A 27,231-nucleotide genomic window follows, 5' to 3' on the forward strand; every position below is an offset into this window, starting at 1 on the left:
TAGTGTTTTGCAACTGCCAAAGAAAGGAAAGTTGGACATAACCAAATAGTAATGGTGACTTCAGGAAAATATAGAGAAAGGATAGGTATTTTTTCAATGTCCAGAGACTTGAAAAGAGGGCACTACAAAAAGAGAAAGGGAGGGAGGGAGGGAGAGAGGGAGGGAGGAAGGAAGGAAGGAAGGAAGAAAGGAAGGAGGGAAGGGGAATTCTGAGGGCAAAAATCACAATTTTGGGGGGTGAAGGAGAAAAGGGAGGGAACCACTCTAAGAACAAGGAAGTTTTTAGTGAGTTGGGTATTAAGAGAACATGTATCCAAGATTGAAAGCGGAGCACATGCTCAAGGACCAATTTGGAAGAGTGGCATAAAACTCGTAAGAAAATACCTGCAGCACTCAAGTTCAGACCGAGGTGAGGCTGGAGAGAGCGCTAAAGACGGCAAAAAAAGCCTCTTGAAAAGCTATGCACAAAACAAGAACAAGTGAGGGCTAAGCTCGTTGCTTGGGGCGGATGGACTAATGTTAGCATGACGAAAGGCAGACCCACTCAACTATTTGGCTTCTCTCTTTCTCTATCAAAGAGAGTGATCTTCAAACTGGAATGTAGAACATAAACATGGTTCAGAATAAATTGAAGCACACAAGATTGGTGATGATAATAATAGTCACAACTACAATTTGTTGAGTTTCCACTCAGGACTGAGTACGAGGAAGGAGAATTTAGTTACTTTTTTTTTTCTACTGCTTATGACCACTGTGGGTGGCACGTATTATCATCAACCCTATTTTATAGGCAAGGACACTGAGGCTCAGGAAGATTTAATAACAAGCCTGAAGCTACGCAACCGTTAAGTGATTAGCTAGGATTCAGATCCACGCCTGACGAGGTTCAAAGTCTGGCTCTTTTGACTGGACACCCTGACTCCCATGCCTATCAGTACCTAGTGGTTTTAAACAGGATTGTGTTTGCAGCTTAAATTATATTGTAAGACACATAAACAAGCAAACAGTACTCTGTAGATGTTAGCCAAGAGCCACAGTGTGTAATTTCAGGGCAAACAAGGAAAATGGAACATCAAAATGACAAAACACAGACAAGGCCTGCCTTGACTTCTTTTTTAAAGGTTCACTTTGGACTGTGTAGAACAAATTGCTTGATACTGACCCTCAGCACGCTTGCGACCGTGCTACGCAAGCAGATGGTTGTGAATGAAAGTAAGGAGTCTCAAAAAGTGGCCTAGCTTCACAAAGCACGCCAAATTAGACTCGTCCCTTCTTCCTTCTCTTTCTTCCTGTCATTCGATAGAGGATTCCAGAAAGCCGGTAAACAAGTTGAATTAATGTAGACTCAGTAGGCAGATTCATATTTAATTAAACCACTTTATACAGATTATTGACTTTAGATAGATGAGCTTTACTGAAATCAAAATATCATGTTTGTGGCAGTCCCCCTATCTGTCTGGATAGCGACTCTATCAAAAAAGGAAATGAAGTTTTTTGACTTAAGTCGTTCATGATAAACCCCTGATGGTTCCTGGTATTTTTTGCCTTCTAAGTGAGTATGAACATTCTGTTTCAGCTTTCCTCCGGCTGTTTTCTGAAGAACTCTAAAGATGCTTTAAAAGTTAATAGAATAGGTGTCATCTCATGAGAGCACTGTTTCAGAAATGCTGACCTGTATAATAATTTGTTGTTAAATTTTGCTAGGGATAGGCATTAAGTTCATTATTCCATGACTTAGGGAATCAGATTCATCCATCCTTTTCAAAATCTGGATTGTTTGCTTTCTCTTTAATTTTTCAGAGTATTGCACATCTTAATACATCTGTCAGTTAATTCAGTATCCTAAATAGAATTCATCTTGGCTTGGTAACTTGGACTCCTTTAAAGGAATTAGGCATATTCTTTCTTGTTTTAGGCTTTAATCTCTATTTATACCTTACTTTTTGAGATTTAAGGAGGAATTAGACATAGTGTGTATAGTGGCCAGTAGCTTAAGGTAGGAGCAGTAAGTTGAAGTTACAAATAAAGAGATTTCATATCAATATAACGAAGTGCTTTCTAATAATTTGGGAGGTTCAATAAGAGATTATATTATATCTGTTAGAGATATAAAGAGGAGATTCAGACGTTGGATAGATGATGGAGAAGATGACCTTCTGACTCTAATATTCTATGATTATAGACATTTCTGTCTCGTACGTAATCAAAAATAGGATAGACTTTGGGGACTGTCAAAATCTTAAAAATCAAAGACTGTTTTGTTGTGGTTCCATTATTATCCAAGAAAAGCATGTGCAGTCTCCAGTTCTGAAAAGTAATTGCTGCCTTGGTTGTTCAAAGGGAATGGGTGGTTGGGCAGTGGATCTATTTTATGGTCCCTTCAGTTTATTCCAGTGAAATGATTAGTTGTCACCACTGCCTGAACTTCCAATAGCACTATTCTGCGTGGTTTTTATTGATCTTGAAAGAAGAGAAGTCAAATTTTGGTTAGGAAACTGTTTGCATATAACCTGATTATGCTGAGATTAAAATCTTGCGGAAGTTTGAAATAAAATGAACTTTATCTTGCCCTACAGGTAGATTGGAAGCAACGCTTCTGAAATTTTTGCCAGGGCAAAGAGCTGTATGTTCACTTTTTCAAAGCAAGCAGTGGTTCTTTGAAAATAGCTCATTTCTCCACAGTAATGAATAACTTAGTAATGGGATTAACTGTGTTTTATTGTTAAAACGAAACATTGCTGGAAGTTATAGCTGGTATTCGGGACCAGACTTTGAGTGAATTTAGTGGTAACATCAGCGTTTTAAGACTATAACAGTTCCACCCCCCCAAACAAACAAACAAACAACCATTTTTTCTTGATCAAGTACGTATAAAATATTTTCCACCACCCCCCCCAAAGAATGTAACAGAGAATAGTTTTATGATGTTCAGTGCACACTTGTGCTTAACAATATGAAATGAACAAGGGACTGATAATGTATGAGTGTTGAATAAATTGCATAGAGAGTCATGTTGGAGTAACCATTATATGGTCTTGTCTGACTGTAAGAGTTATGGGACCCTGATATGAAAGTATTGACAGTTACGAAATCTTCTATAAGATTTTGTCACTGTTGCCTCCCCGTTCCAAATTACTTCATAGCAGTGATCATATGAGTGTTGTAAAAATGTATTCGCGTGTCTCTTTCCTAGTAGATCGTAAGTGAATTGGGGGCAATTATAGATTATGTCTTGGTCATCACTGTGTTGTGCCTGGATCCCTCTGCTTGTATGTAGCCACTAGGTGGATGATCACAGAGCTGCAGGGGGATCACTACATCATGATGGTCCTGTCTCTCGCATCTCCTCAATTGTGCATTCTTCCTAGCCAAGCTCTGTGGCTATAACAAATGTTGAATGAGCAAAGGGAGGAATAAATGAACAGGCAAACCATTTTTGTTATGTGCTGGCAGACCCTTCTGGAAATAGGACTGGCCAATACAGGCATTGGTATCCTATGTGGCGAATGTGGCATGCAGGCACTGTGTCATAGGACTTGTGACATGGCTGCAGTCTTGCTTCCCTTTCTGGCTACTTTTGAGGCCTTTCCTGCCAATTTCCCCATTGTAAGATGTAGCAGCTGGTGGGTCGTCTCCCTTTCTTTCCTCCTCCCTCCCCTATCTCTCACTCTCTCTCTTTCTTCCCTTCCTTCCTTCCTTCCTTCCTCCCTCCCTCCCTCCCTCCCTCCCTTCCTCCCTCCCTTCCTCCCTCCGTCCCTCCCTCCCTCCGGCCCTCCTTCCCTTCCCTTCCCTTCCCTTTCCTTCCCTTCCCTTCCCTTCCCTTCCCTTCCCTTCCCTTCCCTTCCCTTCCCTTCCCTTCCCTTCCCTTCCAATATTTTTGGAATGCCTCACACATATCAAACACTATGCTAATACTTTTGCATATATCATGTATCTAATCCTATATAATGCTCTCAGTTAAAACAACAACAACAACAACTCTTACTTTGCTGGTACAGAAACAAAGACACAGAGAGCTAACTTACATGCGCTCACATAGAAATAAAGAGAAAGTGCCAGGTTTCAACCCAATCGTCCCTGGGTCCAAATCTCCCGTTCCTGCTGTTACACTAGGCAGCCTCCCTGGACTGCGCGCATCTTTGCTCTTTTCATTTCTCTCTGACATCCCTGCCCTTTCTCACCTGCTCTTCCCTCACCCAAAACACAGACACAGACTGAGGTGGATCCTTGGCATCCCACTTTTCAAAGGATACTGAAACTGTGATCATCTTACATGATATCCTCAGCGTTCAGCCCTGTTTAACTCTTTGGTCAGTGCTAGGCCATTTCCCACTTTGCCTATCAGACCTTAGTCTTTGTGTCTTCTGTTACTTCCCACAACAGGTCTGAACACCATGGAAGAATTCATCTTTCTACCAGCCTAACTGTGCCATTCTTCTCCAACTCCAATATATCCTATGGGAACTCTCCTTGTTTTCTTCTAGAGAGGCAGCATTGAGGGGTGGTTGAGATCATGGGCTCTGGAGTCAGAATGCCAGGCCTCAAATCTTGGCTTTTGCTTCTTCCTGGCTGTGTCATGTTGGATAAATTATCCCTGTGTCTCAGTTTCCTCACCTGAAAAGGGCAGATGAGAAAGTACCACCATCACAGGACTGCTGATTATGGATTTAACCCAGATAAAAGTTCTTAAAGTAAAAAGCCCATAGTCAAATCCTCAATAAATGTCAAGTGTTATTTTGAATAAAGGCCAAGAGCGTCACTCATAGTTTCAGGCTCATCCACAGACTGTTTGGGTTTTCCCGATGTTTTCATTTCTAATCACTCTGGTGTGTGTCCTGCCTGTCCCTCTGGTCTGGGTCGATCTGTGACGCAGGCTTTGTCACCACTGTCCACCGGTAAGTCTGGATCCTCTCCACCCGTATCCCACTGTCTGGGCTGGGCCGATCTTCCCTGTCCGGTTCTGTCAGCTGGTCTCACTTACAGAGCTTTAAGGGCCTTCTGATGTCCCCTTCCCTTCGTGAAACCTTTCTCACCAAGAGGGAGAAAAGTGAATAATTCCCCTGCTTCTACCTTTTCTAAACATAACACTTCACCTCACCAAAATACAGTACCACTGTGAAGTGTGTTTCTGAAAAGAAAATAATTTGATTTCACTGTTTGCTCTGTACCTGAACGTGTGCTCGGAAGATCAACATTCATATAGAAAAGGATACTTGTTTCTGAGGCCACAGCTCATAGAGAAGAGGGGCTCTGGTTTGACCCCGATCCCAGTAGCACCTCCATCTGTGATTAGTAAATTCCTGATTCGGAGAGTAGGCCATTTAAAATCAATTATCCACTAAAAACCTAACCCCTAACGTGCGTTCTGAAAATGGATGTTTAATGTTTTACTCGGATCCAACAGTTGAAAAGTCGTCTAAAGCTTTGTCGTCTTGCATCAGGGGTGTTTTTTTATTTCTTTGACTCATCAATAGGTGTTAACTAAAGTTTTTTTTTTTCCCTCAGGGTAGATGTAAAAAACACCAGTGCTTCTTCCCAGCCACCCCCCCCTCTTCTTTTGAAAGCTTTCATATTTACCCCTGTACATTGTTTGACCATACCTTGTACTTCAAGCCCTGTATTGGAGGAATGACTTTCACAGTCACATGGTAGGAACTGTTCCGGATCCTTAAGAAAAAACTACTACTGAACAGTGCATAGTCTTCTCCTTTGGAAAGAAGACAAAAATTATAGTGGTTTTGCCTGTCATTTAAAAATAAACAGACTCTGAACCTGTCTGGATTTATTGGCTTCATAGAACCAGACTGAAAGTACACCATGCACCAAATTATGGCAGAACAAATTCTTCTTTAGGACACTGATGGTAGGTTGGGCTTTTCTTTCTTTCTTTGTGTGTCTCATTACTGGCAATGATTTCTGAAGCATCAGGCGTTTTCCACCTTTGTATAAAATTAATCAAAGGCAGACCTGTGGTGGCCTTGAGTTACTTTTCCTCTCCGTGTTGGATCAAGGTTTTGTCATGACTGCCTTATGGTATCCTAGACGGAGGTGAGTGGGTATTCCTGAAGAGTAGTGTGTCTTGTATAAAGAATGCATTTTGGATGCCAACTGGCTAAGTTATTTTACGTGAACTTTCAAAAATGAATCAAGGAAGGAATGTGGGCATTTAGGGAAAATTATGGGTCTTTACCATTAAATGTATAAGTAGGATATTTGTTGAGGGAGAAGATGGGGATATTGCTTGAGCAAAAGCCTTTCCTATTGCTAGATGTTAACATTTTAATTTTACTTTAGTTTTCAAACTGATTTCTCACACATAATTGCATTTGAACTACACAGAAATCCCGTGAAGTTGGTAGGGAAGGTATTTGTTATCTCCAGCATATGAAGAATCATTCCTAAAGAACCCAGGGCTGGTCTTGTTGGCTCAGATCTCACGACTGAACCCAGAGGGCAGTCTTTCCATTCTGAGTACAGCAATTTCCCCACTATATCAGGGAATCTCACACCCAACTGTTCAGAAGGCCTGAAGGTGGGCTTAGAAATTCACATTTTTGTCACATACTCCAGGAGACTGATTGTGATGCAGGTGTATAATGGACTGCACTTTAAAAAACTCTCTGGGGCGCCTGGGTGGCTCAGTTGGTTAAGCGTCCCACTCTTGATTTTGGTCAGGCGTGACGATCTCATGGTTTGTGGGACTGAGCTGCATGTCGGGCTCTGCACTGCCATTGTGGAGCCTGCATGGGATTCTCTCTCTCTCTCTCTCTCTCTCTCTCTGCCCCTCCCCCATATGCCTGCACACACCCTCTCTTTCTCAAAATAAAGAAAGAAACATTTAAAAATAAGGAAACAAAAAACAAAAAGCTTTACTCTCTGCCATATTGTATTTTGGGTTTCAGCCTCTTTTTGTTAAATGTAATGCATTGAAAATACCATTTTTAAGATGGCATGTTTAACTTAAGAGAGGATCGAACAGTTCATTTAAATGTTGTGCCCCAAATCTACAATGGTACAGACACAAGTTAGTACAATATTGTTTGTAATAGTCCAATATTAGAAACCTTCCAAATATCCATCAATAGAGGAATGGTTGAAATAACCAAATGGTACGTTCATAAAGAGGCATAATATGCAGTTATAAGAAGGAACCAGGAAAATGTCTACATCTTGCCATGACGTCATCTTTGGGATCCATTGTTAACTATACAAGTAAAATGGTGAGGTGTTTACAGAGTATGCTCCTTGCAGTATAAGGAAGAAAGGAAGATACGAGTGTTCACACACACGCACACACAGCCAGTACTTCAGGGTGAGTTCTTTTTTCTTGGTTTTCCCAGGGAATTTGGGCAGACCTGGGGACAAGGAGGCTCTGCATCTGAAAAAAAGCATTGGACCTCTTGGTGGGGAAGTGGGGCTTGTGGTGGCACGTTGGGACCCGGTGTGGCAGCCAGAAGTTGATCTCAGAGTTGTGGAACTGCTTGACTGCCTGTTGGCAGCACTTGCTGGCCGCAGTCTCCTCCACCTTCATGATCTGGATGGAGTGGGCCCGGGTGCGGTGCGGGGTGCCCATGCCTCTCTGGCACTGGGTGGCAGCACCTGCAGTGGTCAGGTTCCGGTGCTCCCCTGGCATGGGTGCCCCTGCGAGAGCCATAGCACAGCCAGGTACCAGAGTTCTTCACCCGTAAGGGGGTTTCTCGAATACCTGTCCACAGTAGACGGTTTCCCCTGAAGACATCATCTTCTTCGGCTAAAACACAAAATACCAGAAACGGGACTTGGCGACAACATGATTAGGTGCAGATTCATGTGCCGTTGAGGGGCAGAGTGCACCATTCGGGGTTGGGCAGGCAGCACCCCACCACCTTGTACGCCCGCGGTGTGCCTGACGCCTCAGGGTGCACCCTCCATTCTCATCGCCCCCCCACAAAAGGAAGTGCCAGGGCAGGTAAGTTCTTTATAGAGAATGACAGCTAATAAATGCAGAAGGGAGCTAGAAATAGAAAACCACTGTCTTGCAGCATCTAATGAAATAATGGAGCTAGGCAACAGTCATTAATGGATGCTAAAATCTTAAGTGAAATTGGTGCTTTGTAATTGAGAATCAGCTTGACGACATTTGAACCCACTGATCAGTCTCAGCGTCACTAAAAGTAGAATAGCCAAACATTATACTCCTCCTGACGTGATCTGATTGAAAAGAAACAATACCACTTGTGCAGTATTCTGCCCACATCCCTTCGGCACATATTAGAACCAGAATCTTACCAAGTTTCCATATCTACCTGCTAGTTTACAGGAAATACAGGAGACAGAGGGACATGTTAAATACCACCACAAGGCTACAGATCAGCCCAGTCCTGAGTGTGGGAAGTTCTACAAAACAAATGACCCAATTTCTTCAGCAAATAAATGTTATGAGACAAAAGTAGGGTGTAGGAAGGGGGAATGGTTATATGTTACGAAACTTAGAGACCTATAAGCCAAATGCCATGTGTGAACCTTGTTTGGAACTTGATTTGAAGAAAAATAATATAAAAATACCTTTCTTTTTTTAAACAATAGGAGAAAATGAAACACAACTCTATTATGTGTTATTTAAGAAATTATTGATAGTTTTATTGATCTGATAGTGGTATTGTGACTTTTTTTTTTTTTAAGTATGCTTCACACCCAGCACGGAGCCCAGTGCAGGGCCTGAACTCCCCACCCTGAGATCAAGAACTGAGCCGAGATCAAGAGTCGACTCTTAACCGACTGAGCTGCCCAGGTGCCCCGTGATTATTTTTTTTTAAAGTCTTTACCTCCAGGAGCACTTACTATTGAGTTGATATTATGCCTTGAGATTTTCTCTGAAACTATGCCGTCAAAAGAAAACACAAAAGTGTGTTTAGGGAAGTAGATGAAATCAGAATGGTAGGAAGCAACAGTTGTTGAAGTTTGGTGGTATGTCAAGGGGGTTCTTTACACTTTTCTCTCTCCTTTATTGAATATGGAAGATCTACCTAATAAAGAAAATCAAGTTGTGCTATTTTAGAGGCCAAATCCTGGCCAAAAGCCTGGATTTTAGCCACTATTTGTGTAATTTGGGGAGTCCTGGCTAACTCCCTTTTCTCCTGCTTCCCTGCCTTTTTCCATTTCTTCCATTCCTTCTGCTTCACTTGTCTTTTACTCAGCCACATTTTGCACCAGGCATCACTCTGGTGCTGCCAGCCTTACAAAACTTAGGCACTACTGTTGTCCCCATACAGGTGAGGAAACTGAAATATAGAGGGGTGAAGTTTCTTGTCCACAAACCCACATCTGTCTGTCACTGAAATCTGAATTCTTAGGCATTATTTTATGCTGCTTCTCAGAAATGGGCCTTTGATGTTATAGTTTTTCTATTTTATTTTTAATTTTGTTTATTAGTAAATTTTAAACACTGAGTAAATCAAATGGAGTAGCATCTGTGTATGAGAAAGACACAAAGTGTCTTCCTTATTGGAATAATTACAAAGACCTGATCAAAGGCAAAGCAGTGATGAGTCTGAAATGTAGCAACTCTCTTCATACTCATAAAAAAGTAAAACTCTATAAATTGTAACTTTAAGCCCCCAAATAAGGTTCATTGATGCTTGCTCTTCAACAGCAATGTTGAATCATCTTTTTACTAGAAATGGAGGCCAGAGAAAAATGGCTGATTTCCTTTCTCTTGTGTTTGTAAAATACGTTTAGGACTATCGCAATAAGGAAACCCTCAAAAACTGACAAACAAGTAAAATCCTGAACTTCCCCCAAGCCATGGTTTGCTTTACTTTCTTACAAAAGTATTTTGGCATTTGTAAAACCCAGGCGTGCCTATGGGCACGTGCAGCCATGTCACTGTCATCTGTCACGTGCGACGCTCTGGATGTGAGCAATAGCAGTCATCAGTCAGGGCATGATAGCAAGCCACATCACTGAATTCCTGCTGCAGGGCGTGCGGGAATCATAACCTCTGCTTTGTAAGATTTAGTGTGACTTTCCAAAGCACCTGCAGTGTGGTTCTTCGTGGCTGGTCCCACACGGTGATTTATGCCCTAGAGATGTCTGACTGAGAGCCTAGAAAATTATATTAATGGGTTTGACATTGTTGTTTCCTTCAAGAATCAAGGCACTAAATGTAGTCAGGCTAACTGACAAAATTTTGCTCCTATCCAGGGCATGCCAGTGAAGGCACCAAAAATGGATAAATAATAAATATTGAATCTTGCTGTATGCCAGGAGCTGTGCTAAGTCCTTTAAATACCTACTAATGTTTAACCCTCTTAGCAGTTTTGTTTTAGAGCTGAGGTGGCTAAAGCGCAGAGAGGTTAAGTGACTTTCCCAAGGTTGCACACTTAGAGATTGGAGAATGGCAGAGCTGGGCTCTGGAGTCAGGCTTTCTGAGTCCCCAGACTTTGCTGTCAACCCCTGTACAGTCTCAGAGCATCAGCAGGAAGTAATCCCACCCAGTAATCCACACTGCCATGGCTTGTCCCTTGGTGGACATGAGGGCACCTTCAAAACCTAGGTTATGTGCCAGAGTGCCATTTTATAGTTCTGCAGATACCTGAAGCCAAACAGAAGGAGATGAAGAGATTGATGAAGCACCTGTAGCAGACCTCTGGTATTTGATGTCAGATACGCAGTTGTTGCTAGAACACAGGGTTCCAGAGTGATTTGCAGTCCAGTGGGAAAGCCAGTTGGCCTGGCTACCTTGCAAGACAGTTAAGGACATAAGAATGGATATTCATTCAAGACGACCAGAAAGAAATCAGGTCGGGAATGAAGACAGATGGCAAAGAAATACCATTTTGGTAGAAATCTAAAATTTTCTCCTGCTTAGTAAAGTGAGTATCTATTCTCTCTTGATTTATTAGAGAAGCATGGAAACTGCTTACTTTGAAATCCTAAAATCTTTTCAGGCCCAACTCATTATTAATGTGGTGTACTTCCCTCAAGAGTGGTATTTTCACAAATGCTGTTTCTGGCTTCAGTCACATATAGAAACATTGGAATGAGTCCAACGTGACGTTTCGCTTTTAAAAAAAAATAGGAACTATGTTTGCTAATGCATATGCTACAAACACCTCTAAAAATAACTTGCAGTTTGACAAGCTGTCTCTTTAGTATCTTCTCCTGGTCCAGGAGACAAGGTTTTAAAACTTAAATTTGATCAACTCAGTACCTTTGCAAGTAAGGACAAGAAGCTTTGCCAGCTTATATGATTGGAATATGCTTTGGCATTTATATCATAATTGAGAATGACTCAGACTGATTTTCTCTGACTAATAAAACTGTAAAAACTTCAGAATTAAAACGATGTCTTCTCCGGAGGGTAGTAGGCTTGAGTTACCCACTGGTATCATCTTGCAGTCCTCGACCTATGAATGAGAAGTGAAGGGTGCTCTTTGGAGCTTTCTTCACACCTTCTTTTACCCCGAGGTATTCAACCACAAGTGCTGCTGGCAGCTTCTGGCCGAACAGGAAGGGAGGCCAAGGAGCGGATCCGTAAAAGCAGAGCGATTTGTGCATAGGAGCGCTTTGGCGAATAAAAGAAAATAGATGTGAAGTTTTGGCAGTACGAGCAGTGATTATTAGAAACGCAAGCTCATGCTAATAGTATCAAACAGAATTTCAGAGGAATAGTGATACCCCACTTCGTAGGTCATTAACTCAGACATATGTTTGGCTATCAAAGAGGAGCTGGGTAGCAGAGCAGACAAGATTAAGAACATTCAAGATCTAGTCCTATTTCTTGTGCGATGAACTAGTCACTTAACTCTTTGGCCTTCAATTCTGTATGAAAGGCTTGCACTTGACCTCAGTAGTTATGGTCTACTTCATCACAGTGGTATGATTCTAAGTTCCTGTGAAATACCCAGGTAAGATATGGGTGGAATGTTGGTTTTGGTTTTTGCCTTAAAAGAAAGTGTTGGGGAGGCAACAGAGAATGGCAGGGGTCACAGACCGAAAGGCATTATCTGCCTGGCCTGTGTAGGCAGATGAGTGAAGTGAATTTGATATACGAGAAGTACAAATCCATAATTTATATAAAACCCCTTACTTTAATTTTTTTTTAAGTTTATTTATTTTGAGTGTGGGGGGAGGGTCAGAGAGAGAAGGAGAGAGAGGATCCCGAGCAGGCTGTACATTGCCAGTGCAGAGCCCGACCCAGGGCTTGATCTCACACACCCTGAGATCATGACCTGAGCTGAAACTGAGAGTCAGTTAACCAACTGAGCCACCAAAGTGCCCCGTAAAACCCCTTATTTTTGAACATTGGCAAGTCCTTTCTGTTTGTTTTTTTTTTTAATACCCAGAAGTGGAATTGTTAGATCATGTGGTTCTATTTTATTTATCTATTTGTTCACTTGTTTAGTTAATTAGTTTAGTTTTTTCGTTTTTATTTAAATTCCAGTTAGTTAACATGCAGTGTAATGTTAGTTGCAGGTGTGCAATATGGTGATTCAGCACTTCCTGCAACACCCAGTGCTCATCACAACTAGTGCCCTTCTTAATCCCCATCCCCTGTTTCACCCATCCCCCCGCCCCAACATTGTCAAGTTTTTTCATTTTTATCAAATCACTGTTCTTGGTGACACACAGCTGGCCAATGGGCCTTCTGCTTTAGACTTCTGGGATGGACTTCAAACTTAAGGGGTAAAGGACAAGGTTGTGGATTCTGACAAGCCTGAGTTTGAACCTTAGCTCTGCCTTCTAATGTGTTAGCTTGTATATCTGTATTTAACTTCTTAGAGTTTCAAGCTGCTGTGTCTGTAGAAATGAGAATGGCTGTACCTCTTCTGTTGGGTTTCCTGAAGATTACATGTTGCACGGTACTTAACACACCGTAGCCACATTCTAAATGTTAATTCCATTACCTGTGTCATGGTGGAAGGTCTCCTGTAATTTTTTCATTCTTATCTTGATGGTGAGTTGCTCAAAATTTACAAAAGAATGCTGTCGATGCCCGTGCTTTTTCATAGATTTTGAAATCTCTTCAACCTACATTTCAGTGGTTTAAAAATAAAGATTTCTTCTTTAAAAGACACCATTTTGGAAGGACACTTTTCCTATTTGCCAGTGGATATAGGAGGCAGTATAGGATGGTCTGTTACTCTTAAAAACTACTTTTGACAATGATGAAATAGAACACTGCATTTCCTCCTTAGAAAAAAAATGTCTGGTGGTTGGAAACCCTGCTGTTACTGGTGGTAATTTCATAGTTTGATTATTCCCAAGGGAAATCTATTTTGAAAAGAATTTGCTACATGTCCTACTATGTACAGGGCACTGTTCCAAGGGAATAATATAAAGATGGCTAAGACCTAATGCAGTTGTTACGTACAAGACTGTCTTGACTCTTTAGATTCCAGTTTGTACAGAATTGTGTATGAGTTCGCCTCGAGAGGCTACACAGGCCATCCCGTGATGTTGTTCAAGGTATCTTTGAAGTCTCCCTTTGGAATTTGTCTTTAGAGCCCTTGGTGCATTTTGCTGGAGATTTTTATGCTGATGGTATTCATCCTTAGAAGGTGGGTTTGACTTGATTCTGGCCAAGAACACTTCATGACTAAGTCTGCCACACAGGTGGTAATCAAACTGGCTAGAGTCATTTTTGGTTAAAAGATGGCCAGGACCGTAAAGCAATATGACGAGTTTTTCTTTTTTTTTAATGCCACTAAACTGATCACAGAGGTAAAGGTAGTTCCAAAAGAGGCATTCTGCAGGTGTGTTGCTCAAAACCAGTGTCACTGGAATATATTTACAGCTTCCCAACAGGGCTGCTTTGAAAGAAGCAGGTTCATCTGTCCCTGTGTGTAGTATGTCTGCTTAAAGATCCTCGTACTTCGCCTCTTAGCAGACTGAATTTTGTTTTGTTTTTCCCTTTAAAATCGCATAGCAGTCTCTCAAGCTCAGGGATAGATTTCCTCCAAGAAAATAAAACAAATTAGATCCATTCTCAGAAGACTTTAATAGAAAGAAATACATGTTTGTAACAAGTTCTTTAAAGCTATCTGATTTGGAAAGGATTGCCTCATTGTTGACCGTGATTATTCTACCATGACTTGGGGACAAATAAATTTCCTGTCAGAATGTTTAACAGTAGAAATAAAGAATTCTGTGGTGTGGCCTGTTGACCTCATTCATTCATTCCACCGATATCTTTTGAGGCTGACTGCATGCCAGGCATTATCAGGCACTTATCATGATGATGGTGATGATAGATACGTTTCACCCCAGGGAAGCCTTATATGTAAGAATGTAAACTTACTCGATAAGTAACCTGAATATAATTAATAGTAGTATTATCAATTGTCCTACTCTTTTCTTAAAGGATAATTTGGAGTTTCATGAAGTGGTGAGCATCTCTGGTACCTTTGAAATATTGTTCACCTTAGGACCATTGGAGTATGTCTATACTCTGCCGTGGCACCTGGTCACCACGTGTGTGGTCCCCCAGGTCCAAGGATCGATCTCAGGGCACCTCTTACCCAAATGTGTCATTGAACCCTTGTTAGAACGATGTTTTTGGTTCTGCGGGGGAGGCTCCGAGGTTGTTGCCATGTTCCATCACCTCTTGAGGATGCTGTCTGGGAAAGGAGAAAGAGCAATGGCCCTGGAATCAGAAGACAACACTTTCCGGTCCCCACTCTGCTCTCCTCAGGGTCATTTGACCTACCTAAACCTCAATTTCCTAACCTTCCGAGGGAGATCAGTAGCCCTGTTTCTTCACAGCACTGTTGTGGGGCACTGCGGGGGCCTGGGTATGTGAAAGCATTTGGGGGATGTTAGGCCTTGTTGCTGTTATTGTCCTGATGATGACGACTCAGCTGCACCGAGACAGACGAGACAGACGTAGCTCTCCCTGGGAGCTCCTGAGACTTTGTTTCGCAGCCCTTAGCTCTTATCTCTTCTTCCTCCTGTGGGTTAGTTGCATGTCTTAACTTTAGTAGCCAAGTTTCTCAAGGTCAGAGACTGTGCTGGTGGATCCCCCCCAGCCGCGCCCCCATTCCTTCTATTTTCGCACATCCTACATTGACAGAATCTCCTGATTTCTCAGAGTGGCCAAAGTTCTTGTCTGAGAGTCTGGGTTCATGTTTCTCCCCAAACAGAGGCTAAGAAGAACCCGGTGCAGTCACTTGGTTTCAGAATGTGGCTATTTTATCTCCAGAAAATTGCCCCGGAAGGTGAAGCCTCCAGGGTGGTCACTCCATCTTTCTCGAGTGAACTCCGCATGCCACCTTGATACAGCCTCCTCTGCGAGAACGAACCGGAAGTCATGGTATTCGACTTCCTATAGTGTATAATTTTAGAGAGAACATAAGGTGATGGGTTGGTCTGGAAGATCCAGGGCATGACTATGGAACACACGCAAAACAATAGTGTTAAGTATAGATTTTAGTTTTTGGTGAAAAAACAGGTGGGTTTTTTTGTTTGCTTTTTGTGTGTGTGTGTTTTGCTTTTTTAAATCACGTAGCATTAAAAATTGAAAGCACGTGAGTGGCTAGCTGGGGTGAGGGGTTTAGGCATGGTGGGAGGAGGGGATGGCAAAGGGGCAGGCAAAGACTTCAGGTGAAGATGGGTATGTATATTATCTCGGTTGTGGTGATGGTTTTACAGATATATATATATATAATATATATATATAATATATGTATATAATATATATATATATATCGAATTGTACCAAATTCCATACTTAAAATACATACAGTTTATTTTATGTCAGGCGTACATGAAAAAAGTGGTTAAAAATTGTATAGCTTTATCATCTGGAAGGAGGGAAATTTTGGAAGAGATGTTTGCTATAGAGAATAGCCTTCTAGAAAGAAAAACCAAACATAGTTTTTCAGGTTCTTTGTGGGGTGGTCGTTGTCTCCTCCTCTTCCTCCTCCTTTTCCTCCTCCTCCTCTTCCTCCTCCTCCTCCCCCTCTTCCTCCTCCTCCCCCTCTTCCTCCCCTTCCTTTCCCCCCCTCTTCCTCTTTCCCCCCCTCTTCCTCTTCCTCCTCCTCTTCCTCTTCCTCCTGCTCTTCCTCCTCCTCCTCCTCCTCCTTTTCCTCCTCCTCCTCCTCCTCCTCCTCCTCCTCCTCCTTTTCCTCCTCCTCCTCCTCCTCCTTTTCCTCCTCCTCCTCCTCCTCCTCCTCCTCCTCCTCTCCTTCCTTCCCCTCCCCCTCCCACAAATTCTCTGTTTTGGGCCTTTAATTGGATTTCTTTCAATATGTAAAAGTAGTCTGAACTCTTTAAAGTTCATTTGAATTCGTCATCTAGGTAGCAGATGTGGGTTTAGAAAATCATGTCCATGTGTTGCTTTTGTAAATTGAATATAAGCCCCCTGTCCCACCCGGGGAACTTGTGATCTGATGGAATTTTGCAGAAACTCCCAAGCATTGTGGGCCCTGGCCTGAGGTCCTGGAGCCAAGGATCCTGTTCGCTCTGTTACTCAAGGCCACAAAGTCCACTTCAAAAATTTCTTGTGGAGCCCTGCTGCAGGAAGAGCTTTGCTTCTCTGGGTGGAAATAGTATCTATTATCCTTTCTGATAACTGTAGCAGATGCTGTTCCTTTCTTCTCTTTGGCTCCCAAGCAACTCAGAGATAGACCTAAAGCTTAGCCATAACAATCATGGTCTGTGTAACTGTGTTTATATTTTCATGGGTCGTGAATTTCTATTTTATTTATATTCTCCTGACTTAGACACTATAGTTTTTGAATATTGATAATTTTATGACCTTGATAGAAATCCCCGAAAATTCTTCTTATAATGAGTCAGGAGATGAAATCTGTGGTTTAATCCAGTAACTTTTCTTTGGGCAAGGGATATTTGTGCTAGAAAAATCAAAGATTATGGTAAATTTGAAATACTAACAGGGTTCTTCAGGTTTAAGCATGCTCAGTCCTCAGGTTTGCCCTGGACTTTAGGAATGGTCTCTCTAGGTCTCAAATTTTGACTAGGTATGAATTCATTATGAATAATAATCATATTTTATACCCCCCCCCCAAGAAAAGGCAGTCGTTTAATTAACAGTGATTATTGAGTATCAGCATCTCCTCCAAAGTAAAATGTTATACACACACATACGCTCTCTTTCTGGGCATACAGAGCTAATTTCTGCCTCTCCCCTCCTTTTCTTTCCTCCTTTCACTCAAACATTGGGGTCTCTGCTACCACAGGAGCTGTTGTAGAGAAAAGTTAGGTCAAGCAAAACTGCATTGTTTCAAAACAGAACAAACTATGAAAATAGTGCTAATGGAACTTAATTAAGGCCATTTTCCACAATAAGCGCTATGGTGTTCTAGACTGCTTAATTTTTTTTTACTTAGTTTTCTTACTCTGCCTAAATTTCCAGTAATTAGAACTTTTGATAAAAACTTTCTTTTGAGAATAGAAATATTCTGAGACTCTTAAGATGTTAATAGCTATATACAAGTAATTGTAAATTGTAAAAGAAATAAAATTGTAAATTTTTTCTCCTTACACATAGCTAGGGGTAGAAGGTCCTAGAGAAGGAATTCATGGGTGACTATCATGGTAAATACTGGTGAGTATTACGGTAAAGGACTTAGAACAAAATAAGGGTACTTGGGGGCTTGGAGAGCACGTAGTTCGGAAGCAGGGGAGGCTTGCAGAAAGATGTGATAGGATGTTGAAGACCCTCCATCTGCTTTCTGCTGTGCTCCAAGGCTGGTCCAGTATTCATGAAGGGAATCATACTAGGACTCTTAGTGAGTAGTTTGGTTATATTGTGGGTGAAATCGGTTTGGTAATAAAACCTGACACCATTTATGCTATTGTGTCTATCACTTATATAGATTTCAAGTTAGGTTTTACTGATTTTCAGTGTCCTCTCCTGGAACCCTGGTATCATAAACTATAACACTGGTACCACTTGTGGTAGCAGGTGTAGCAGCAAAATATGTATGTTAAAATACAGAACTTAGTGTGTGCCTGGCACCGTTGCAGTTATGGACATCCCACTCATTTAAAGATACAAGTTGTCACTGTCATTACAAGTTGCATTGTTTGAGTACTCTGTGTCGTACTGTTATTCCCATTTTTCAGATAATGAAACTAAGGAACAGAAAAGTTATGTGACTTAACTTGCCAAGGTCACGCAGCTACTAAGTCGCAAAGCCTTGATTTGAACCTAGAGTCTGTTGAGTTCTAGTCTGTGATCTTAACTGCTATACGTCTCAACAGGATTAAGGTTTTCCACAACTGAAATAAAATGATCAAGTCCCCCTCGATCCACAGAGGTTAAGAGTATATAGAATTTTCTGTTTTAAGTTCTGCGTCTCAAATATTTGTAGCCAGTACTGCAGATAACCAATGAATGAACAAGTGGCAAATATCAATGATATAAATATGCATCCCTATATACTGCCCACAATACACTGAATTGTTGCTGATGGAGCTAAGTAATTTGTAGCCAAAAAGCAAGAATAGAAGAATTGCAAACAGTAAGCAGCTCAAGACATGCATGGGTGATTAGGGTGAAATTCCTTCAATTTATAGGAATTCCAATCATACGTATATATTCTGCAACAGTACTAGGCATTGTGTGGCAATCAGACTTCTTAGCATAATTTTGAAGGAGAGTCATCTGCAAATTCTAGGAATGTCCTAATTTTAGTAATCCTAGACAACTTACTTACTAAATTATACTACTTATTCATGCACAAAACGAAAACCAAAAATAGAAAAAGCAAACAAAAGACCATGATCTTGGACTTCATTTTCCACCATTAGAACCGATGGAAGGGCTTAGGTCTTCCCATCAGTTTGCTGTTCACCTGTAAGCCCCTCATGGCCGCATGGTTGGCTGTGGGCCATAGTTTGAGAATTCTTGCTTTAAAGGAAAAATACAGTTCATACCTTTTATTGAAGTCAGTCTGTTAAAGCAGTAGAGCTGGAATTTTCTCCATGAAACAATTGTTTAATGGGGTTTTCTGTATTTCAGAACAAACAGTCTTCCTCACTTAAACCCAAAACAACCTTTCCTTGAAATAACGTCTGGGGTTTGCTTCAAAATAACCCTGTGGGTGGAGAGTGGGGAATGAGTGGGGGACTAGGTGAAAGAAGTGTGATGAGGAGTTGAGATTGTGACACTAGGGCTTCATTCTACCCTCTGCTCTGTATCTTTGACAATAAAGTTAACAACAACAGCAACAGCAAAACACCTTCCCTGACCCCTGTCCTACCTGCTTCGTTTCTCTGCCTCTCCTTCATTACAGAGCTTCTAGAAAGAACCCTCTGTATCTCTGCTTCTGTTTCCTCATACTGTGCTCAGGCCACCTCATGAGGCTTCCAGCCCCCTGGCTGTACCTCTGTCAAGGGCACTGCTGACCTCCATCTTGTCATATGTGATGATCTATGACAGTCAGTGCCTTTTTCTCATGTTACTTGACTTTTAGCAACATTTGATATTATAGGTCACTTTTTTTATGGAATATTTTCTTTTCTTGGCTGGTGTCAACCCACATTTTCTTGTTATTTTCTATACCTCACTGATGTTCCTCCTCCTCCTGACCTCTATTAGGAAGCTTCTAACGCCCAGTCTTTGGACTTCTTTTTCTCCTTTTCTGGATAATTTCAGTGGGTCCTATTGCCTTATGTATCTTCTGTTTGCCAGCTGACGTCTTTAACCCTGACTTCCAGACTGGAATGTCTGAGAGGCAGTTTGAATTTAATGCACCCAAATTACAACTCTTACTCTCACTCCACTTTCTCTGTGAGGCCGGCCCGTCCTCGTTAGCCCCGTCTCAACAAGGAACCCCATTATATACACCTAACTGAGCCTCAAACCTGAGCATCATCCTTGCTTGCTTTTTTCCTCTCATCTCCCACATCCAGTCTATCAGTATCACCTGCTGAAAGACCTCCACATGTACCCACATCCATCTATCTATTTCTCTCATCTCTTAACCTACCACTCCGGTCCAAACCTCTGACATCTGCCTCTGGACTTCCAGATTGCCTCCTGACCTGTGGTTCTGCTTCTGTGCTCGCCCCTGCCATCAACCACAGGTAGCAGCCAGAGCAGTCTTTTAAAACATAAGTGTCACTCCCCTGATTAAAATCCTCCATTGGCTTCTCATTGCTCTTAGAAGAAAATACAAACTCCCTCATGATGTGGCTCTTGCCTATACCTGTCCCTTATCTCCCACCCCTCTCCCATGGCTCACTACTGCAGTCACACTGGCCCCTGTTTTATTCTTCAGATACACCACGTGGGTGACCAACCTCAAGGTCTTTGCAGTTCTCTTCTCTCTTGCCGGTATGTAGATCACTTTAGAAGGCTGGCTTCCTTTCGTGAGTTAGGTCTCAGCTCAGTAAGAGCTGAGGGAGACTTTTCCCTAACTACCCTATCCAAAGGGCCCACGTGATCCCAGGTTATACTCCTGCCCACAGCTTGTTTTCTTTTAATTTATACAAAAGCATGTGTGTGCTTGTGTGTTTGTGTATTTATTGTTTGCTCCTAGCCTGTAAACTCCAGAAAAGCAGATTCCCTGTCTGTCTTGTGTGTGCTGTCTCCCCAGTACCTAGAATAATATCTTGGACATATAGGAGGTTAGTACTTCTGGCCTGAAGGAACAAAAGACTTGTGTTTCTGATTCAGGATCAAAGAACTTTGCTCCCAAGGACCAATCTGTGCAGTCTTACCCCATACTTCTTCCCCATCCTCTGTCTCCTGCTCACTCGGACTCTGTTCTTGCGTACTGGGTAAAAACCTTATTCGACATCTTCAAACAGGTTAAGGACATATTGTACTTTGGTTTCTTTGTCGTTTCCAGCTGTCAGATTCTGTCGGGGGCCCCATCCACAGAGGGCTTGTCTAGTTTCCCAGTTTCTCCGAAAGACAGTAATATTTCGTAGTTGCTCGCCACGGCTTCTTCTCCAGTAGTATTTGAGCTTCAGACCATTCATCTGCAGAGCTAGGTCTGAGCAAAGAGCAACAGAGATTCATCAGCTCCATTTGCTCTTTGATCTAAGACACTCTTGTTTCTTCTTATCTTTCTTTGTCTGTCTTTAGTTGTCAATTTGCTCCTTCCTTTCTTTCCCCTTTATTTTTCTTTTCATGCAGCAAACAGCTCACAAATTTCTAGTTTAGTGAGATCAACTGCTGGAAAGGTCCTTCCCCAGTTTTATTTATGTAACTAAAAACTATGCTCAAGTCTGAATTTTAATATGATAATTGAATAGCCTTGTATAAAATAACTGGGCAAGTGCGTTGTTACCAGTTTGACTATTAGACTGGGACAGGCCAGGGCTGACCCAGGGATCTGAACAAATTTTAGTCTTCTCTGAGGAGGACATAAGGAAATTTCTGACAAAAGTGAACTCCGTTGTCATGTCTCAGAGTAGGTTAGCAAGTACTTCAGGAATCTCCTAGACAGGGGATGAGTTGGAATCACCAATTTTTATCTATTTTTCTAATGGGTGTAATAATAGCTATGTGTGTTTATTTGATAGAGAGCGTAAGAGGGTAAGTTCTGTTTTCATGGACTTTTGGGTTCTTTCTCAAAGAATTCTATCTTAAGGGAAAACTTGAGGTAAAATTAAGCTGTTGGGATTTTCTCTTCTGCCATAGCTAACAGTTTTGTTATTGACATTCTTTTGCAATATAGATATAAGTCTGTTCTTTTGCCAAGATCATTCTTTATGAACTCCCATATAAGTCATCTGAATAATACTTATACCTTATAAATATTAAGTATTTACTTGTAGACCAATGAAACCATTTCTGGGGCTATTCCGTGTCAAGGTTACAATTTTTTCGTAGGAGTTTTTCCTTGCAGCCTGTTTCCTGAGGTCTTAGGGTTAATGGGTCTCTTTGACATTAATAATTTTCAGTTTGCCGGTTCTTAGCACTTCTGCTCTAACAGGGCTCCGGCCCTTTGCAAGTCTCTTTTTCCCCTTCGACGTGTGTCCCATGCTCGTGAGCAGCTTAGGCCTGAGGTCACGTGACATGTCCTGATGCCACCTCCGCTGTCTGCACTGGCCACGGCCGAATCTGCCTGGCACTGTTGCTGCTTCTGCCGGGATCCGCCCCTCCTCTTCCATAGAAATGTTAGGGGGAAATGGATACACTATTATCTGAACATCTGGCATCAGAGTTTGTTTTATGAAGGAAATAATCTTGGGAAAAACTCCTTGATGAGTGCTGGAGGAAGAATACGAGGCCCCAAAGGTCTGGATGTCGGCAGAACTACTCTGCACGAAGTCAAGGGAAAGCATTTGTTGTTCAGAGAGCAAGGGGGACATGTGCAAGAACAGGAGAGGGGAGGGCGGAGGAGGGACGGGGTCCCAGCTAAGTGCAGAAGACTGTGGGGAGGACCCCGAGGGCACTGTTCCGGGTGGCCCCCTGACTTTTCCGTGCAGTGTGCTGAGCTGGTGCACGTCCAGCACCGAGTGGATCTCGGGAAGGGCACCCGAGATGCAGACGCTCACATCTCAGTCGGTGCGGGGCAGCGGGGAGACGGCATCCATGCCATCGGGGGCCCGGGAAGTAAAGGAGGCCCTGAGAACATGATCTCGCCGCAATGTGGAGAAGGCCTTTCGGTTTCCAGAGGCTGCAGACCTGGTGGAGGGTTGAGCCGATTTTCCCTACATCTTGAAAGACAGTGAGAGCTCCAGCTAACACACGAGCCCAGCTACCTCGGTAGCTCGGCTGCTGATGTTGTATTTTATGTGTGCTCTGTCCGTAATTCTGTTACAAATGTTTTCATTGCACAAAGGATATTACATAACTGTGTACCAGGAACGACCTTAAAAACTAAGACAAAGGGACGCGTTCAGCCAAACGTGTCTAGAATGTGTGGCAGACAGGTGGTCAGGGTGGAGCTGCATGAAGAGAAAGTCCAAGAGGAGGCAACTGCTGTTTTTAAGCAGCTTTCCCGATTGAGCTCACAGTTTCCGCATCCTATGAATCAGCTGTTTTTGGTTTCGCAGCCCAGTAGCGTCTTGTAGGCTTTGCGGAATTGATTTCGGGGAACCAGTGAAGTTTTGCTCAAGACCGGACAGAGTCTCTTTCCACATCGCTGAGGCCTCATTGGGAGCATCACCCCCTGGCCTCTGGCTTTAAGCTTCACCGAGGCTCCCCCCACCCCACCCCTGTAACCTCTGTTGCTGTCTCCTCCTTGGTCCTACAGCGCTTTGTATGCTTTTCGGTTTTTACACTTGGCACAGTATTTGCATCCGGTCATCCGAATTTTTCTTTGTTTCCCAGGAGATTATACCTTTCTTGAAGGCAGGAAAGTGTGTCTTGTCTGTGTTTGGTGGCTTCCCACAGATATTTGCTGAATGAATGCCTTTGGGGCATGAGAAAAGATATACTTTTACTATCTTTGTCTTTTTGCTGGTATGAAGCACAAGTGAAGAGGCAGAGGGAGAAATAATATTGGCGATGCTAATAATAGCTATGTCAGTCACTGTTCTAAGCACTGCAGGGATTAACTCATTGAACCCTTATAACAACCCTGTGAGATAGCAGTTGTAATTATTAGGTCCTCCCCTCAATTGGTGGGGGAAGAAACAGAGACCCAGAGAGGTCAAGTGACTTGCTCAACGTCACACAGCTAGTAATCTTGACAGTTGGGATTTGAACGCCACAGGCTGGGCTTTTAGCCATTATCCTTCCTCTCTAAGGTTGGAAGACACTGAGAGAGCTCAGATCCTGGACATGTGAGATCTGCTCTAAGGTTGGAGTTCAGATCCTGGACATGTGAGATCTGCGTGGTCGCAGATTTACCGTACTATTACTTTCCTGTTGCTGTATTCTTGTAATTACTGTCAGTGTGATAGTAATAGTAATTTGGGTACTACTGTAATATTATTAAAGCGCTACGCTGAACGTGTGGCTGACTCCTTTCGCAAGCCCACCCCCTCCAGATGCACCCCTGCTGAGCTCTCAGATAGCTGGGACAGGTGAGCCCCAGAAAGGCTGGGCGAGGAATGCTGAGGAATTTCTCGCCGTGGTCCTGGGAAAACCTGTCCACGTCAGCTGCCAGCCCACGGCAAGTCTGGTAACCTGGCCCTGCAGGCCTGGGGGCCCATCCCTCCTACAGCCTGTGGAAGAGAGAGCGATCCCAGACAGAATTCTGAGCAAACAGAGTGAGGGACAGGGAGAGGTGGCACGTATTCCTACCTGTCTGAGTTTGGTATCCTAACCTTAATATGAGGGACTTGAACTACATTATTCTTTCTCCAAATGGGTCTAAGGACTCAGGGGATCTATGAGGCCCATGAGAACTAGGTAACTTTATTTAAACATTCAAACAAAAATTAATATTGCCTTCTTTGGGATCATTTCTCATGGACCCCCTGCCTCTTGATTTCAGTTTCTGAAGTCGTGTCGGTCACCGTGACGTCAGTGAGAACAAGTGTCAGTCATCTGAAGCGTCAGCCTTTTTGAAATTTACATTATGTTATAACCCAGCACTCACATCCATGTAAATCTGCGTGCAACCAGACGCTTCCTGGAATGTCACGTGCTCTTTCTACCTGGGAAGTGCCCTGTCGCTCCCGACCCTCCCCGGCTAGTCATGACCGCGACTGCAGTTAGAGGGTCACAGCACTGAGCAGTGAGCGTGTCCAGGCTGCTAAGTTCTCTTGCAGTGGAAAGTTGCCCCTGAAAGACATGTTTATGGAATACGTCTTCAGTTTCTTCAGTTACTTAATAAATTAGGTCCTTCACTTTGAGATCATGAGAATAAACTAAAGGTACGAAGTAATGACTCTTTTGTTCTGGATCACTGAGAGTACTACCCAGGTGGTTTAGTCTGTGGATTAGAATGACCACACCAAGAAAAGGCCAACTCAGAGTCTCTGTGCCACGGGAACAGAGGTTGTGTGACAGGGCCATAGGCAGCTGCAGCATGATAGCCTCTGCCACGGCCTCCCGGGCCGTTTTGTTCACTTTGCCAACAGGTGTATATATGGGTCCTCTCTCTGAATATACCAGCTTACAGCAATTCATTAGCAGAAAATGTGGCAACAAGTAGATGGTGCTTTCTTCATTAAACTTAAAGTCCGTATTTTATTTATTTCGGGACACACTGTTAAAGTGGATGTATCGTTTAACTTGTACAGTTTCACACAATTTAGATTCGGGTGATTTTATTCTTGTGGTGGTGTTTGGTGTGTTTTTCCTTCCCCTGTATTTCCCGTAAGCGGAGTAGTTAGATCTAGGGGCTTGATTAAACTCAAGCTAAATATTTCAGGCAAGAATACTTCATAGATGATAGTGTAAGCTCGCAAATGTATCACACCAAGAGGTGCAGAAAGCTTGGCAGTCCCATTTGTAATGCGTAGGAGCCAGCTCTCCAACCTGTCTGCCCACCCAGTACTGTTTGTGAGCAAGAAAAGAAATATCTGCTGTATTTAAAAGAACTTAACGAATACAGTTTCTCTCTTAAAGCCATTCAACATCCACCTTTTGGCACTAAGCATCTAAAACCATCCAAAAACTGTAAGTGCCTTGCCTTGCCAATAAGCTGTTAACAAGTCTTAACTCAGGAGATCTGTCTCTCCTGGCGTTCTGAGAAGCAGAGGTCTCAAATTACTTCCAGCTGAAATGGAAAATAAACAAAACAAAAACTCGTCTGTGGTTGGCAGAATAATGGCCCCCCCAAAATGTACACATCTTAACCTGCAGGACCTGGGAATGAGTACCTTATGTGGCAAAAGGGACTGGTTTTGAGATGCAGGTATTATCTTGGATTATCTAGACAGACCCAGTCGAATCACATGAAAGACAGTGGCAAAGGGAGGCAGAAGAGTGGTTTGGAAAGATGCGACCCCAAGGATTTGACCCACTGTTGCAGTCTTTGAAGACAGAGGAAGGGGCCATGAACCCAGGAATGTGGGCCATCTCCAGAAGCTGCAAGAAGCGAAGGAATGGAATTTCTCCCAGAGCCTCCAAAGAGGAACACAGCCTTGCTGATGCCTTGATTTTCAGCTCAGTGAGACTTACGTTGGTCTTCTGACCTACATAACAGTAAGATAACAAACCATAAGATAAATAAATGTTGTTTTAAGTCATTAAGTTTGTGGTCATTGGCTATGGCAGCAATAGAAAACTCATACCAAAAAGCCCTTACATTTTTATCTCTTTCTCTTCCTGTCTAATGTATCTCTGTACAATAGATACACTTAGAGGTCCTTAATGCCTGGCATTTATCTCTAGAAGCATAGATGCTTAATTAGTGCATTTTGACAGGCATGATGTCAATGAGGATGTTCCTCAGTAGCCGAAATATATTTAGGCTGGGGAAATGATGCCAGACGTTCCAGAGAAAATGTAAACATTTAGTTAGTCAATATGTATGATTCCAAATATGTGGATATTGGAACCGTATAGCCAGGTGTAGACCAGCTACTGCCGTGGGGATCTTTTTAGTTTTCGTCTGAACATCTGGCAAGCATTGACATATCCAGATTGTGTGAGATCCGGCTGGAACTAATGTCGTTCCCGGGTGGTGGGAGAACAATGAAATGTGGCCCTGGATGTCCGTTGGAGTCATGGTGCTTTCACCAGGACAAGCCACTGAGTGTTGTGGTCAGGCCCTTGGGCAAGCGACACCACTGAGCTTTTCTTTCCTTCTAAATCGCCACCCCTCCTGTACCGTTGAAATGTGGCTAGCTGCTTCATCTCTCAGGGTGTCACCCCTCTAAGTCACACCAAGCAAGACAGGAGGAAAATAAAACCTCACGGCTGGGCTGACAGGAGAGGAGAGAGGGAGGAAAGGGAGGAAACACACAACTAGGAACCCAAAGCTAAATGAAAGACTCATAGATTTGGGTCACGTCTTTGTTTGGCCACGGAGTCCGTTTTGACCTTGCATCGACCTCCTTGACCCTTAACTTCCCGGAACTCTAAAAAGTGATTAATAACGCTTGCCACATAAGGGTGGGGAGACCTAATAAACGGTAGTTAAGGACGGTGAGTCAGCCAACATAACAGCTCCTGCTTTTAAGATTTCTCAGAATATATTCATGTTGCTTTTTTAAGGACTGTGATGAGTTCAAGAAGTCATCTCTGGGGCGCCTGGGTGGCTCAGTTGGGTAAGGTTGGACTCTTGATTTCCGCTCAGGTCATGATCTCACAGTTTGTGAGTTTGAGCCCCACGTGGGGCTCTGTGCTGACAGCGTGGAACCTGCTTGGGATTCTGTCTCCTTCTCTCTCTGCCCCTCCCCCACTTGCTGTCTGTATCTTTCTCAAAA

At 42.8% G+C, this 27,231-nt stretch overlaps 1 protein-coding gene and 1 pseudogene across 2 annotated transcripts in view; one reads left to right on the forward strand and one right to left on the reverse strand.

Annotated features, from left to right (window-relative positions):
* CRADD (CASP2 and RIPK1 domain containing adaptor with death domain) overlaps positions 1 to 27,231 on the forward strand; it is a 175,792-nt gene that overhangs the window by 99,992 nt on the left and 48,569 nt on the right. The gene's annotated exons all lie outside the window — the stretch shown is intronic.
* LOC122223971 lies at positions 6,839 to 11,538 on the reverse strand (annotated as a pseudogene).

This window comes from Panthera leo, chromosome B4 (genome assembly GCF_018350215.1).
Source record: "Panthera leo isolate Ple1 chromosome B4, P.leo_Ple1_pat1.1, whole genome shotgun sequence".
Taxonomy (NCBI): domain Eukaryota; kingdom Metazoa; phylum Chordata; class Mammalia; order Carnivora; family Felidae; genus Panthera; species Panthera leo.